Source organism: Venturia canescens, chromosome 4 (genome assembly GCF_019457755.1).
Source record: "Venturia canescens isolate UGA chromosome 4, ASM1945775v1, whole genome shotgun sequence".
NCBI classification, from domain to species: domain Eukaryota; kingdom Metazoa; phylum Arthropoda; class Insecta; order Hymenoptera; family Ichneumonidae; genus Venturia; species Venturia canescens.
Genome location: NC_057424.1, coordinates 8,040,121 through 8,053,870, shown reverse-complemented (window position 1 = coordinate 8,053,870; position 13,750 = coordinate 8,040,121). Strand labels below are relative to the sequence as shown.

Below are 13,750 nucleotides of genomic sequence, written 5' to 3'. Positions count from 1 at the left end.
TCACTAAAGTTCACGTGTATAAGCATAGCGTTTCCATATATATAGATATACATTCCGGGTATAAGAAATCTGCTTTAATGCGTAATTACTCGATAACTAAGTAGAAGAAAATTTTGAAAAAATTTGTGTTTTCGCAGTTGATGTTGAAGAACATTATCACCAAATTTGATCAATTTCTTAATATTTAGACTTCTGTACCGAAACTCATTAAATAGATGTACAGGATGTTCGACATTCGAAGATATATCGCGTCGAGCGGTATTAATATTTGAAAGGAGATGACGTAACGAATTCCTCTCGCAAAAGTGGTGATGCGGACTGGAGGCTACAACTCTTCGTTGTCGCACTGCATATGTTTGAAATATGAAGTAAGTAAGTGCGAAAAAGGGTTTCTTAGCTTTCAAAGCATCTTCGATCGGTCATGTATTTGAATAGACTGAAAATAGCTCCAGAAGATTCCACCCGAACTCGATTTCCTTCGATGTACAATACATACATGACCGAGAGAAACGTTCATTTATTTCTCAACAATTTTGTGTTTTCTCCACTGAGCGACTGCGACGGGACACTCCATTGTTTTCGTTTCCATCGAGCTGAACGAGCTACGGCTATTTCTTCGTCAATGATGAATAAATTTGGTCCCTGACCGAGCCTCATTCGCACGTGAGATTCGAAGCATTGCGATCGAAGAATAATCGCATCCGAAGACCTCCAAGCACGATAACAAGTTCATTCGTTAGTCGAGGCAACAATAACGATAACGATAAATGAAATTGGAAAGCCTGGTGAAAATTAAGCGAGCGTAACATCGCAGTTAACACTTGCAAATATGCAAGAAAACGGAGAGAGAAAAAGAATGGAGAAGAGGAGAAGAACAAGATGAAAAGATGTGAAAGAGGACTGGTGCACGCCGAGGACATACGTAGAAAAGGGGCGAGAACCACCAAAGTGAGAACACCGCGGGAAGGGGTTAGAGGCGAGGGTGGGAAAACGCGAGCAAAGGGATATAAAGGCTATATGGCGAGAAGCTACCGAGCGAGAGACGCGTTTGGTAACAATGAGACTGCAGTTTCGCGGAACAATGCTCTCATTATGTCGGTCCTACCTGTTATATGTGTCTATATCTATTTGCATGTATATACAGATATTTATATATAGGCGTACGTCCATATTACCCATAGATACATAAGAGAGACCGGGGACGAACGTAACAAAAGGGTAGGAAGTTTCCACTGTCTAAACGTCTGCTTTCTCGACAAACGACCCACAAATTTTAGTACATGTTACGCACGATATGACGACCAACATTCCTTGAAAAACAAAAAAAAACAAGCAGATATCGGGAATGCCTTGAGAGACTTGGATGCTGAACTGTTTCTTTATTCTTCGTGAGGAGCACACGTCAGAAAACTTTGGATCTTCTATAACAAACAATTCGAGAGGTCCTTCGACTGCATTCTTCGCTTCATTTTATCCACTCGATAATGTACGATAATAAATTGGAGTAAATAATACCGATCGAATGTATTTTATTAGAAGAAGAACATTTTTGAATTTCGATACCGAAAAATCGTGTTTTGACACGCGCGTCTCTGTGACGACTGTGTCCTCATTTACTTTTCTCACTTTCTCTCGTTTTATAAAATAATTGAAGTTCTTTTCATCTTGCTCGTCATAACGCTCTCGACGTTCTATGTTCATCAATACGTTTATATTTTAACCCTACACCTCATGTGCCTTTTTTCATACCCTCAACCTCATGACCGGGGTTTGAACGCATCCCACTCTTTTTCTGCTTATAAATCCGGTCCTACGATGCTAAACTGACTTTATCCTACACCATTGTCTTCGTTTTTTTATAACGAAAAGAATGATGTACGATAAAACTAATTTCAATTGAATCTATATATAAAAAAATCCGTCGATAATCAGTCGATAATGTCGCTTGTTAGGACGGGAGCGTAGTTTGAAGTTCGCGTGGGGTGTGCTCACACCCCAGTCATGCGTTCTAGGGTTAATTCTCTACAATAATTGAATATTGAAAAATCAGTATCCTCAGCAATTGTTCTGTTTCGATGCTTGATGAAATTTCAGAAATTCGATTTACAACTTCCATGTTCGTTTCATGATCACTGGAAAAGAAGGCAGGGTCTGAATCCAGTCGTATAATTAGTGCTTGATTTATCGGGCAAAGAAACTCGTAGCTGTTAATAAATTTAGTGGCATCAATAAAAACCCGGATTGACGAGAAAAAAACGTGTGTGTATATATAACTGTGAGTAAACCAAACGGCCAATCATTTCATATCTCCAGGGTAAAGTATATGATGCTCATGATAGGTACATCAGAGCAGTTTACCAGAGAACTTTTCGATATGAGAGAAGAAGACATTACGGTTAAAAATAACTGTCGCAGAAGAGACCGAGTCATCGGGATGATAGTAAGCTGAGCCGGGAGAGCCGCAGAGGTGCGCGAGTAACTCGATCAAGTTCTCTCAGTCCGATCTCGCGGGAATCCGCTTGCCACGAGCGGAAACGGATCGCACACCTACACTCGCGATTCCACACACATAAAAACGCGCACGCGGCCACATTATACACACATACATAAATATAAAAATCGAGTGTATACGGAATGAAGAAACCAAGATGGATTATAGGGATAGAAGAGTAAGAGAAATGTTTTTAATTGGATCGGAGATCGCGAAATAAACGATATGCGGTTTCGCGGGATGACTATTAATACTGCCCCGCGTTCACTTGAAAAATAAAAATGATAATGGCTACCAAAGCTCTTATCCCTTTGCCCCGGGGTTATGAAATCTTTAGCGGATGAGTGCGCTCGTGAATCCTCGATGAGTACCAGCTCCCACTCATTCACTAATTACCTTTCAAACGAATATCATTTTTTACTTTTTCTTCTTTTCTATTCGCCTCGGTTCGTCTCTTGCGATTTCATTTTACATCTCACCACTGTTCAAGTACCTAAACGAACAGCCAGGAGCAAAAGTGAGTAAGAAAGACTGAGAGAGAGAGGGAAAGACAGAGCGCGATTCAGCGGCCCCTGCGCGCGATATGCAGCACAAAAACGAACGAACGAACGAAAGAAAAAAAAGGAGATGAGCGCTCCGAGAGGATGGGGAAGCTGGAGCGATAACGAAGAGACAATTGCAAGAGAAAACGAATGGCAAGAAATTCGTGCTGACAAAAAACCGGCTTCGCGACTCAACCCTCGTATTTCGCGTCGAGCACATACCAATACATTTGTGTATATGTCTCTCGCGGTTCGTATCATTTTATGTATGTTGTACGTAGCCGTATAAGTGGTACGGCGGGGACCCCGTGATATGCAAATGTGGAGAACGGGCGCGTTACAGCTGAATTTTATCCGCGTAATCTGCCGGGCATACTTGGAAAAAATCAGTACTCCTGACGCGGTGGATGGGCGAGCAGATCGCACTTACGGTGCGACACTTCCGCGGTGGGTGAACACATTCGCCCGGGAAGCACAACCGCGTTCCACCGATCCCGAACGAGCCGGCGAGAGCGCTCGGGTAATTAATGCATTGTTAATCCACTATCTCTGACCGCTCAGTACCAAGAGCAGGGTGAAAGCTCCGCTGAGAAAAAAAGCGGGAAACCGACGATGCGGCCGAGGATGGAAAAACAAAATTTCCTGTTAAAGAAAGATATGCGGTGGAAGGTGGACGAAAAAATAAACTGAAGACGAAATGAGAGGCGAAACAAGAGATGGCAGCACGAGCATGAAGATAAAACAGCAAAGATTATTTTTGAAAATCGCGACTATTGCTGCGTATCGTAACTGAACGGATCCGGTACGAATCCTAATGATTGCGATAAAGCTGACTTGATAAAGCTTTAGGCCAGGGTTTAAATGCAACAGCGGATCGTTTTCGTAGTTGGGGAAACTCGCAGTCGTGAGTTTCGTCTCAACTCGAAAATATGGTTGTTCTGACGGAAAAGCAAAACAATTCACAGTTTTTCAGAATGTTGGTTGTTCATAATATTAGCAAAGAACCTTTTGGGCGATTGGCTTTTCTCAAATTTATCTTGTGCTAATCATAGAACGCCAAAGGCTCGACTATATTATAATTGAAGGTAATAACGTGCCTCAATATCTATTAGGACTCATGGGAGTAGGATCTGAACGCCGAAGGGCAAGAAGATCACGGAGGGTTCGTATATGCATCTATGTGTACGTGGTTCGGGGAGAAGAGCGTATTGCTTTTGCAAGCAAAGATCAAACAGGTGTCCGAGCAGCTATATTTCGACATCTCTCTCTTCTCTCTCCCTCTCTTCCTCTCTGCAGCCCCACATCCTTTTCGCTCTTTCCCCGTCTCTCATTTCACCTCTGCCGGACGCAGAGAAGGCGAGTGCGCCACAGCTGGACTCTGCAGTAATTAAATTTAACGATTTCTCGTACTCCGTTAACTTCGTTTTATTTTTTCTCTCGACCGATTTCGTACGATTTAAGCCGTAAAGATTTAGAGCCGGAAAAGCAAACTGTCGATTCTGAAAGGAAAAAGGAGGAGGGATTTTGACCGATGTATACACCTGATTGTATATTTCTTCCAACTTTCAATTCTTCCAACACTACAAACTGTAAAGAGACGACAACATATTTAGATTAGAAGGTATTTTTTCCTCTCAGATTCAAAACTATCGTTATTCCTTGAATCGTCGTTCGTCGTTTTCTTCGGCATCGAAAATTCAGCTGTGATTTCAGGGGAACCGGAAAATCGGACGGTGAAATTTTATGATTTCGATACCGGAACCCGAGGCAACTCGAATCATAGTTTGGAAATTCTCTGCAGATGAATAAACAACGCGCCATTTTTTTCGTACACGTCTGTATTGTTACTAATATTTTATACGATTCTGTCTGAACACAGTAAGTTTATTCATTGCCAGAACAGTCAGCGATGCGTGAGTCACGAGACTCATTTTCAAGAATCACGTTTCGAGGTCGGCTATCTCGAACGTTGGTCTTCTCCATCGCACTCGATTACGTATTTTTCTCACCCAACAGACTGCGCCAGCGAGAGTTTCATAAAGTGACGCAATTGTGTATTGAGACTAGAAATCCAGCGGATAGACGAACGAGGAGTAAGAGCGAAAGAAAACTGTAAATAAATAAGAGGGACTCGTGTGGGCGACACATTTCGGCCCGTATAAATAGTTTAAGCTATTACCACATGGACTTGTCTCCATTTCATTTGTGTCGTTCAATAGCCGAAAAAGCAACGGCACAGTCGTAAGAGCACGCGCGCTGTATGGATTATCCAAAAAGAACGAACGCCGGATGGAACAAAATGCTGGTACATCTCGAGCTCGGCTTATCCGTATAGTGCCAGTTTACGAATAAACGACGCGGCCATTTCTCGCTATTAATAGAGGGGCGCGCACACGCTCCGAGACGAATAGTATCCGTGAGATGTAAGGCAATGTGTAGGCCCAGGCATTTAAAGACAGTTGAGATTACGTCTCTCATCGCATTCAAAAACAAATCTCTGCTTATTTTCCTCGCATCATTTTATAAACAATTATTATGGCAGAGGGATGTGCGTGCGAATAATTTCCAATTAGCAGTGGACCTTAGAACTCACATTTTTGGGTGGAACGAATAAGCGAAGCGAATAAATGTTCCGAGCAACGGAGAAAGTGATCGCGCTATTATTTTCACACGTTGTATGTGTTTTACGTTTATTCTGCGCCATGAAATGCCAAACAGGAAAAAACGAGTGGTCGTATTTTAAGAAAAAACGTGGCAAGCTCAGAGCTTGAAAGTGGAATAAAAATACGAGTTTAAAATCGTTGTCGCGATTCGTAGGAAACAGGATGCTTTTTCCAAAGTCGCACGGGAAGTGCTTATCTCGGTCCCGGCTCGTGTCGAATTCAGTATTTTTTCTATTAAACCCTTCTAATAATCGGTTGAACATCGTGTTTTATCTGTGTCAGTAAAGTATCATCGGTACAGAGAATAAGAATAACAGTTGATCACCGTCTACTTAACATTCAGTTGGAAATATATTCCACGTAATTTCTGATTTTCTGTCTTCACTATTTACAATGAAAATAATTGAGAGGCTGGCTTCTCAGTGCTTGATGATAGCGGAAATAGTTTTGAAATACTTGAACGTATACCGAAGAAAAGTATTTATCTACGAATAGTCTTACGGCTCAGTGCGAAGTGGAGAAACGTTCGAGAGTGTGTGAAAGTACTCGCGAGGGCCCCGGACGTCGGCTCATGCTTTGTGCGATGTTCGAGGCCGTCCAGACAATTCATAAACTTATGAAAAAGCAGGCATTAAAAAGTAGTTCATCAAAGATCAAAAGTTCCGCTATTAAACAATATTTTTTCAGTTATATCCAGCCGAAGGCATCGGTTTACTCATCTCGAAGAATTCTATTTTTTTCTACAGAAACGTCAAAGATATTCGACGATCTTATGTGGAATTCTGAGAGAAATTCTGATTCACGGGTACTTGAAAAGTTTTATGCGAGTGTAGGTCTCCGTCCGAAGTCTAGGGATTGAATAAATGTACGTGTGTCCGCGCTGCAAGTTTGTCTGGATGATTCTGGTTTCGTCTTCCTCACGCGTCTATACTTATATATTTTTTATTGCTTAGCTGACTTTCCGAGACTGTGTTAAGGAAGAGGATAAGTCCGGCTTTCACTTCGGTAACGAAGAAGCGATTGGTGCTGCTGGTACCCGCGCGGTGAGTCTTCGCTTCTCGGACTCTCGGAGCGCGAGCAGTAATAATAATATAAGAGGCACACACACGCACCACGTGTTCGGGCTCTGACAAACGAGCTTCTAAAAATATATTTCGAACTAAAAGCATGTCGAGGGAGGTGTGTGACGAAAGAAAAATTGAATATGAATATATAAAGCAGCTGATGGTACATGAAACAAGAACGTAAGAGCAACAAAATAGCTGGGACCTCGAGCGATTGTATTTGAAAAAATACAATCGAATAAAATGAATAACGTTCGCATTATTTTTGAAATTTACTATCTTCGAGCACTGGATATGAACAAAACAATTCTATTGCTGTCAATACATTCGATCTTTCGACGAAAAACAGATATCCAAGAAGTTCCGCGACTACGCTGAAAAACCTATTTCCATTTTGCGATCGACAATATACCGGGGATATATTGTCACGCACGATCATTGATTATTATTATTATTTTTCGTGAAAAAGGATCAACTGAATAATGCATGAGGGGGAAGCTCTCACCGAACCATTTTTATTTGGACTAAACTTTATTCCCTTCGTACCTCGCCTTACGTTTGTTCGTCTCTCTGAAAGAGCAAGTTGTTCGTAGTGTATGTAAAGGAGTACACGATATCTGCGTCGTAAAACGATCTCATAGATTCAGTGCTGAAACACCCACAGCGTCACTCCACGTCTTGTAATAATCGCGCACCTGTTTCCTCATTGCTATATACTATATACAAGAGCTCGCTGTTTGTTCGTGTCATGAGAACGCTTCGAACATGCTTCCCTCCTGTTTAAATATATATCCATATGGCACAGCTAACCATTCTGATCATAAGATGTGGAACATGTAGATCTATCAAGATTTAGGAACGTTGAGTGAATTACGAGTCGTCGATACAGTCTCGAATCTGCATATATGCACTCGCTCGTGTACTCGCACATAATTGCGGAAGGAATAGCAGTTTCGTTGGAAGACACCACGAGAAAAGTACGGAGTTGATGCGCACTCATGACTCGCGTATTTCCATCCGAAACTTTCGCACGTTCAACTATTTTTCTGTGCCATTCCGGTTGACCGTTTGAGATTTCATTCAAACTCTCATCATCTCAACGAGCAGTTTATTGTGATTCATTTTTTGCTCCCGTTCATTCGGTCGAAGCCCCATTGTTTGTGGGAACGGGCACGCAAGATCGCATGGTTCAACCCAATTGCTGGCCTTTGTACCAGCAACATTTAAGCAGCGCGTTGATAAACCGATCGCAGCGTCTCTTTAAATTGATGAAAAAAAAACCTGAGAATTTTCAAAAACGGGAACATCGGATGGACGACATGCGATTCGAGAGTGTGACGCACGAAACAGTGCCCAACGCATGTCAGCATATCCAATATCCATGCTATGAGGAGCTGAGATGCACGTTCCTGATGAGGGCTTCGTAAGAGGGTTAGGGCTACTGATGCCCAACGTATATAGCTGATCCTGGATAGTGCAAATGCGATAGGATTCGACGAGCCAGAAATCAATACTATACATGACGGAATATATGCACATACCGGTGCTGACCACGGAATGCCATCCGCGCGCCACACAGGACCGCTCCCAAGCGATCTGCCCGATGTATGCTGCCAGCACACGTTTACCATTCGCGTTCTGTACGAGGCGATGCTCAAGTGTGCCTCACATGTACACAGAGATCTCTCTTTCGCCACGCACATGCATGCACGTATGTATACGATCACGTATTCATGTATGGAAGGTCAGCCACAATCGCCTCAAAGATCCGCTGACCATCATTCGAAGGTATTGTGCATAGAGAGAATACGACGCCAAGACGATCAGGGATACGAGCTGCCCTGCTGAAGGGCGGACTGTCGACCGAGGGCAATTGCGAAAAATCTAGAGAAATAAACTTTGTGTAGTGGTAAAAGAAGTGCTTTCAGTTTTCCCGAATTTCTACGAGAGCTTGAGCAATTGACTCGGAGAATACTGTGCTATTTGAAAACAGATGGAAATACAAGCCTCTCTGGGTGGAGAATCTCGGAAGCGGAGTCGGGGTTCGAATTCACTTGTTCCGAGCTGCTACCTACATAATTGTAGATCACGATGATCCCATTGAACTCTCGTTGAAACCTAATCTCTTGAATAGTTTAGAAAAGTTCATAGTGGAACCGTCGAATCGCGTTGGCACAGGCTATGACCGCAGGAGCAAATTCTTTCGGTCACGAAAACTCTGGGGCTGCGTAGGAGCAAGGCTCGCTTCTGGAATTCAGCTATCTCGGGCTGGTGTTGCTCTTTAATTAATGGAGGCTGATGCGATTCGGCGATAGCTCAGGCGCTATTGCACCAATATGGTGCTAAAATAAACGGATGAGATTTCTTTATATAACGGTTTGGCGACTTGCGCTTAATCGTGGTTCCGAAAAATGTCTTCTTGAAACTAAAACTTTCGCAATAAGGGAACTTTGATTTTTGAGATTCGAATTCAGACAATAATTCGTTTCAAATTCAATGTTAAATTCGTTTTCAATTACAGTGTTGTGAAACAGGTTGATGAACAGCTGAGAACGACCGTTTCATAAATCGTCGTCGCATTTCCATAATTCTTGTGAGAAAAATGCTCACCGAAGCAGTTACGGATCACATCCACGGATCATGCGTGGTGGAAGCGTTAAGAAAAAGGTGAATGTGCTGGTCAACAGCAGAAACAAAGAGAAAATAGCAGAGGAGAAATCGGTAACAAGGCAACGAGAAAAGCCAATGAAGGGTCCACAAGGACGAAAAGAAAATGAAAGACGGAAAGTAAAAATGAGATGAAAGAAAATGGTGAGAGGAAAGGAGAGGGCGAAGAAAAATAAGAGAAATAAGAATGTTTGAACGTCCAAAAAAGGCCGAGAGAGACAGGAGACCTTAGGCTTGCTTGCGATTACTCTCTATACAGCAAAATGCAATATATCTGCAACCAACAGAGCAATCGCATGCTTTTTCTCGGTGTCTGTCGAGTTGTCTATCTATCTGCTTGGCTGGCTCAATTCAAGGAGGCTTTTGCTGTGCAGCTCTCTCTCTCTCTCTCTCTCTCTCTCTCCTTTGCTTTTCCCTCTTCTCTCTAGCTCCTTTTTCTTCAATTCTGTTCGTTTCTTCACTGTCTGGATGTCAGAGAGCCGAGCACAGAGCCGAACAAGCTCGATATTAACGACGTTCGACCGGAAGTAATAGACTCTCTTGTTCGTACATCCTACTCTCGACAAAATGTAGAAAGTGGATGATACAATGATTGGCCACGGAGGAAGAGGAAAAAAGTTATTGACGTACCGAGTCTCCTCTCAGTGCACGAACGTCTAAGACAGCATCCGTTCAATCACTAGTGGTTGGCTCGTGACTGCACCCTCGCTCATCGAATATGTTCCGGAGATCCTTTACTTCTTTCGGTGGTCTTACAAACTCCTCAAAACCTTTCATTTCCTGTGCTGCGTAGATTAAATGCCGCTGAATATTAACGATCAAAAATTTGCATACACAATTGAGAGTTTTTTTTCCTGCTGGAGCCCTTTTCATCAATAAGTAAATTTCTATCAGAAAAGATCTTCATCACTCGACCTTGTCTCATCTCAGAGATCTAGATTCGGTATTTTGGTCGTCAAAAGAGATCAGCCGTTCGTCGAAATCCACAGAACTGCTTGTACACAGAGTGGCGATGAGGTCGAAAAGCAGTTTAGAGAAACGAAACTGTCGTCGAAAACAACTCTGGACCCTCCGGCGACTTGAAAGTCCCCACAAATATCGAAAACCATCTAGTGACTCGGGCAATCAAAGCCTTTTGTGAACGCGATCTTATAGCCGGAGCTATACATTGCCGCAACTCAATTGTCGTTCGATTTGCTCCACTTGAATTTTAACTCCCTCAATTCCGATCCACTGTGAAACGAACGCCCAGAATACTCCGCTCGACATTTTCGATCATTTAGGCAAAGCTTCGATTTTTTAATTCACCACGACTGTATCAACACGATGAAAAAATAACCTATCGCGAACGATTATAAATATAAAGACAATCGATATTTCATACAGTCAGTCAACACCATCGGCACGCGCACCTATTTTTTGTACTAATATTTAATGCGAAATCAAACAGTTTTTTGTATGTTCAGACTACACGTCCATTCCATCAACTGAAATCTAAATTTTCATTGTAAACTCATACGATAATCTGAATGTATAACGCATTGATCCTGCGGCGTTTTGTAAAGAGTATGTCGCGAGCATATGTGTTGACACATATCATGAATCGTTTATATAGTACTGCAGGGCATTCGCGTTATTGTAACCCCTCGATATATATCCCACAGAATATGTTTGTTTGTTGCAATATACGGCACACAAATCCCTGCAAATGAGAACGGTACACCGAGCTGATATCGAGGATGAAACTAGCAGATTTAACAGCTGTCTCTTCAGCGACTATTTCCATAAAGTATGAATACTCTCCAAGCTGACATGGACGATTTGTAATGGACATTTTATGTGTGGAGAACATAACGACAGCCGGGGAATGACGAAAAAAATGGAGGAAATGAGTATTTTTTGACCTGCTGCTCGCTCAAAAGTGATCGATTGATTTTCATTCGACACTGATTTGGGTCGATTAGTGATAGTCCCTTTAGTTTAGAGATGAAGACTCGATGAAATTTGTGGTAAGCACCAGACCCAGAGTTTCATTTGAAAAGTAAATTTGTATAGAAAAGAGTGTGCAGTCGAAGCGTCAATGTTTAGTGCAATGTCGAGTGAAAGTTTTCGAGTTTTCGGAGCCTTATGGAAATAAAAACGGAATGAAATCTCGAAGTTGAATTTCGGTTGGTAATCACACTTTCTTGTAGTTCCAGAGATAGTTTGATTTCCTATAGCGTTCCCATGTTGTAGTTCTCGTATTCGATTTTCCTCGTATGTCAAGCCGGGTCCCGCACCCAGTTCCGTATTTCGGTCGTGGCTAACAGACGCGACAGGTGCAGAGCTGTGGCAGCTGCTGCCTCTATGTTTTTCGTGTCTGCCAACGTGGAGCAGCATCTCGCTTCTCTTTCTCTCTCGTCCTCTTTCTATCCATTCTCCACCTCTATCTCAATACTCATCCTCTCTCGCACGGTATGTTACACCGACGGGTTTTGCCGTCGAGAAAACGAACGATAACCGACGAGGACCCGATGCCCGCAAGAACGTCGCGGTGTTCCGCGACGGACACAAATTCTTCTCCCAACGCAGATTTCTTCCTGCAGACTATATCCATTCCAAATGGAATATTCAATAAATACTGATCTCATCAGAAAAACGAGGGGAGGTTAGATTCTCGAAGAAAATGCAACGCTTGGAGTATTTGTGAAAAAATGTTGTGATCGATTGAACCGAGTGTTTACATACGAAGAATCAGAACATACCGGTGAACATATGTTCAATCGAATTATCGATAATTCACAGAAAAGCATTTTGGAATGGTGCAGCTCGATAAACTTATCTCGACCGCGCGTTGTATCGTTTTGTTTCGCAATTTGCTCAAAAAACTACTCGCCATAAAGCCCGGCTATGATGCAACAAAATAAATCGATTGTGACGCTATGAAAACTCGAACTGATACGGGCCGCAGCTGTATTATGCATTGCGATGGGAAATGGGATTTGGAAAAAGTAGGGCGAAAACAAAGTTCGTACATAAAAACAAGTTGGAGAATATAAAAAAGGACGAGATATATGTCGACGCACGGCGATGGAAGCGAACGAGAGGGGCACAAGAGTTTCGGAAAAAGAAGAATCTCACGAGAACACACCTGACGGTGCTGGGCAGATAGAAAGAAACGCCAATCCCGGTGACCGAGCGTAACGAGGAAACCGATAAAACAAATGGAAGCTTGCCGATGCAGTGACATCTGGCCTCGAGAGTTGAGAGCGAATAAATAGGCTCGGAGATGCAGAAAGAGGATGAAGCGGAGAGAGGAGAATGGTAACTGCGCTTCGTGAAGTCGTTACAAGACACCCGCCTCGACAACTGGATTAGGCGAAGACTTTCGAGGCTCATATGATTTAGCATATTTGGAAAAACAGTTTTAACCCTCTCAGACCGAGGCCTGTTTCACGTTGAAAGAAAATTATTCCCTTCATAATTTTATCTCAAAATACTTTCTAGTTTGCGAATTCATTGTGACATTTTAGTTTTTTTTTGGGAAATACGAATTTTTAAATATTGGATACGCGCAGCACCAGATACTTGGGGCGGGTAAAATCAGGAAAATTTGCGGATGCAGTTTTATGGGGCCTGCGAAAGCGCATGTTGCGTAGAAGCGATATACGGTCCGAGAGGGTTAGAAAAAATATATCAAATTGCTGATTCGGGTAACGAGGCTTGAAAGAAGACAATTTTATCTCGACACGTTCGAATTTCACTTTCATCTATGAAGGAGTTATTCAAGAGGAAAAAGCTTCTCCGTCGATCGCTCAAAGCTCCTAACCTCCACGGTTAATCGTGCCTTGCTGAAGCAATGGAAGCATTCGCCCTCGCGTCAACTCAATCCTATCATCTATAACGATCGCACACAGGAGCGTGTGATCAAAGCGTCTGCGTGAGAAAGTGGCAAGCTAATTAATCGTCTGCTACTGACACGATTCAGCTTATCTGTTGGTCAGATTTTAACGCTTTAATGGATAATTACTACTTCTGAATCCCAATGGTGAGTCTATTCCCGTGCTCAACCGATCAGCCCAAGGCCCTCGAGAATCCTGCATGGTTTTCCCGAGTACACAAACAATAAATGCTCTTTGGAGAACACTCGGGGAAGCAGGTATTTGAGGACTTTATTCTCCCATTGTTTCAACAACGTTTCCAATAAAATTGTATCGCGGTACGAATAATTCAAACGATGGAATATAACGGGAGTTTTATATGGATGACGATATTTTGAAATTGAATGAGATTCACGCCGCGGTAAATGCGCGCTCGACGGAGTGAAAAATTGAAAATTTATCT

The 13,750-nt window shown here is 42.5% G+C and overlaps 1 protein-coding gene across 9 annotated transcripts in view; it reads right to left on the bottom strand.

Annotated features, from left to right (window-relative positions):
• mbl (muscleblind) overlaps positions 1-13,750 on the bottom strand; it is a 207,622-nt gene that overhangs the window by 167,183 nt on the left and 26,689 nt on the right. The window lies entirely within an intron of this gene.